Consider the following 3,784-nt stretch of genomic DNA (forward strand, 5'->3'; position numbering starts at 1 on the left):
GGCTACAGATCATGTAACTCCTTGCGAGTTACTTGATTCAAAGATTTTGCCTACAACAACCACCATTCGACTTCCAAATGGTGGCCAGACACGTGTTGAGTCGATTGGATCTTAGCAAATTACACCCAACATAAAGCTTGATGAAGTCCTTAAAGTCCATCAATTTAGAGTTAATTTACTATCAGTTAGTAAGTTAACAAAAGGACTGAATTGTACAGTAACATTCTCTTCCGAATTTTGTATTGTACATGACGCTGCTACGAAGAGTATGATTGGCCTGGGCAAGCAACATGATGGTCTCTACTACTTGACACAAACCCAAAACCCAGCCCTCGCTTTCACCATCCGCAAACAATCAAATCTTTGGCACCAACGTCTTGGGCACCCTTCTTCCCGTCCGCTTCAAGTCCTTAATAAAAGTAATCCTGCTATTTATTTTGATTCGAGTCATGTTTGTGAAATTTGTCCTCTAGCTAAACAAACTCGATTACCTTTTCCGTCTAGTTCTATTTCTTCCCATTCACCTTTTGAAATAATACATTGTGATATTTGGGGACCGCATCGTTTAAAATCCACTTATGGAGCTAGTTATTTTTCTACAATTGTTGATGATTTTACTCGATATACTTGGATACACCTCATGAGCTTTAAATCCGTAACACAAGGGATATTAAAATCATTTATTTCTTGGGTGGAGACGCAGTTTAATGGTCGAATTAAGACTATTAAAACAGATAATGGTACTGAACTACTTTCCATGAAAGATTATTTTGATGCGAACGGGATCAATTATCATTGTTCATGCACTTCAACGCCTCAACAAAATAGGGTAGTTGAAAAAAAGCATCGACATCATTTAAACGTAGGAATGGCTCTTCGTTTTCAAGCAAACTTACCTTTAAAATTTTGGGGGGAAAGCGTTCAAACAGCATGTTACCTAATCAAACGTTTACCAACGCCTCTTCTTTTTAATAAATCTCCATATTAAGTTCTCTATAAAAAGTTACCTATATACAACCATCTTCGCATTTTTGGATGCCTTTGTTATGCGACTAATCTCCTACCTTCACATAAATTTGATCAAAGAGCTCGTCAATGCGTATTTATCGGTTATCCTCTAGGTCACAAAGGTTATCGGGTTTATGATTTTCCAACTAATAAATTCTTTATATCCCGAGATGTGGTGTTTCACGAACACATTTTTCCATTTCATAATAGTCCACAAGAAGTACAAAAAGATGAGGTTGTACTTCCTTTACCACACACTTCTGATGACTTGATAACCACAGACACACCAAATCAAAACTTTGCAACTGACCCTTCATCTCCACCACTTGTGCCCATCATTAACCATGATGTTGATGAACCAAACCCAAATCCCATTGTCCGTCGTTCTGATTGAATCAAACAACCAAGTATCAAATTCCGAGACTTTCATCTATACCACATGACCAAGGTTGCTCCCGGTCAATCTTCTTCCTCGGTTGGCACGCGTCATCCTTTGCATTGGTACATTTCTTACACAAAACTTTTTCCTAAATATCGGAATTTTATTTGTGCTGTCACTACTTTGGTGGAACCTATGACCTATGAACAGGCATCGTTGGATCCAAAATGGCAAGAAGCCATGGTTGTAGAACTGCAAGCACTTGAACAAAATCAGACTTGGACAATTACAGCTCTCCCACTTGGACATCGCCCAATCGGATGCAAATGGGTATACAAGATTAAATATAACTCTGATGGCACAGTTGAAAGATATAAAGCTCGGTTGGTCGCCAAAGGCTTCACTCAACGAGAAGGAATAGATTATAAAGAAACGTTTACTCCCGTGGCCAAGTTAACTACAGTACGTTGTATACTTGCAGTTGCGGCTATCCGAAATTGGTCACTACACCAAATGGACGTTCAAAATGCTTTTCTCCATGGGGATTTGATTGAAGAGGTATATATGCAAATGCCACCGGGTCTCCGTCGACAGGGGGAGGATTCTCTTGTGTGTCGACTCAATAAGTCTTTATACGGACTTAAACAAGCCTCTCGCAGTTGGTTTCAAAAGTTCTCTAGTGCTATTCAACAAGATTGTTTTCACCAATCAAAGGCAGATTATTCTCTTTTCACCAAGACCTCTGGGAATTCTTTCACAGCAGTACTCATCTACGTAGATGACATGATCATAACCGGCAACGATGATGGTGCAACTATCGCTTTTAAGAAGTCTCTTCACACCAAATTTCGTATTAAGGACCTTGGTACACTTCGATACTTTCTTGGCATTGAAGTTGCTCGTTCTACTAGTGGCATTTCAATATCACAACGAAAATACACACTTGATATTTTGGATGAAGCAGGATTGCTTGGGGCGAAACCATTGTCGACACCTATGGAAGAAAATCTTAAGTTTTTACCAACAATGGGTGAACCATTGAAAAATGCATCCCTCTACAGGAGGTTGGTCGGTCGACTTATCTATCTCACTATTACGAGGCAAGAAATAACTTATTCGGTTCACATTCTAAGTCAGTTCATGCAAGAGCCAAGAAAACCACATTTGGATGCTGTTCATCACCTTTTGAGGTATCTTAAAGGTGCACCTGGTCAGGGATTGTACTTCCCCGCAAAAGGGAATTTGCTATTGAAGGATTTTGTGACGCGGATTGGGCTCGATGTTCAATCACAAGACGATCTGTTTACTGGTTATTGCATCTTTCTCGGAGAAGCAATAATTTCGTGGAAAACTAAAAAAAACAATCGACTGTGTCAAGATCCTCAGCTGAGTCAGAAAATCGAGCTATGGCATCGATCACGTGCGAAATAAGATGGTTGAAATATTTGTTAAATGACTTGCAGGTGAAGCATTCACAACCAGTTAAGTTATTTTGTGATAACAAAGCAGCACTCCATATCGCTGCAAATCCCGTTTATCATGAACGTACGAAGCATATAGAGATTGATTTTCATGTCGTTCGTGAACAAATTCAGTCAGGTGCTTTAGTAACTGCTCATGTCCCATCTATTTGTCAACTTGCCGATTTGTTCACCAAGCCGCTCAATCCATCAGCCTTTCATTCTCTCCTCAGCAAGTTTGGCGTACTCGACATACACGCTCCAACTTGAGGGGGAGTATTACGGGAAAGAAAATATATTAATAATAGTAGTATATATGCTTTTGATATTTAATTGATTTTAATTGATTCATTAGTCAGTAGTTTCCTAGAATAATGATAGCCAATGTACTATATAGATATGTATTCTCATTTGTCCGAGATCACCAGTTGAATACACATGATTTCCACATCTCTCAATATTCTTTCACTGAGAGTTTTATTCCATCCGAACACAACTCTACGAATGACTTTCATAACTGGAAACTAAAGTCAAGAGATTCAAGATTTTGATGATCTAATATAAATATAATAGCGGAATTCAATTGAAGAATGGAAAAAATAGGAAAAAGAAGAAAAGTATACTATAAAGATGAACTATTCTTGTCAAAAAATATTTTTTTATAAAAAAAATTAGATCAACAACTTTTTTTTCTTATCATTCCGAAAGAAATAAGTCATTTTTTAATAGTTTTATTCGTGTTCCAAATATTTATGCATTTTATATTTTATTACTATTTTTGTTTTATCATTGTTTGTTTGCCTTTTTTTTTAAATACTGAGAGCTTATTTCATTTGTTTTATTTTTCTCAAATATTTACTTAATGGGTAAGATTGTTTAAAAATAATTAAGCAATGATTAAGCACTTGCGCCACATCATCTTTAATGGACAAAAAGG

The sequence above is a fragment of the Erythranthe guttata genome, chromosome 12 (genome assembly GCF_056151865.1).
Source record: "Erythranthe guttata isolate IM_541 chromosome 12, IM_541, whole genome shotgun sequence".
NCBI classification, from domain to species: Eukaryota; Viridiplantae; Streptophyta; class Magnoliopsida; order Lamiales; family Phrymaceae; genus Erythranthe; species Erythranthe guttata.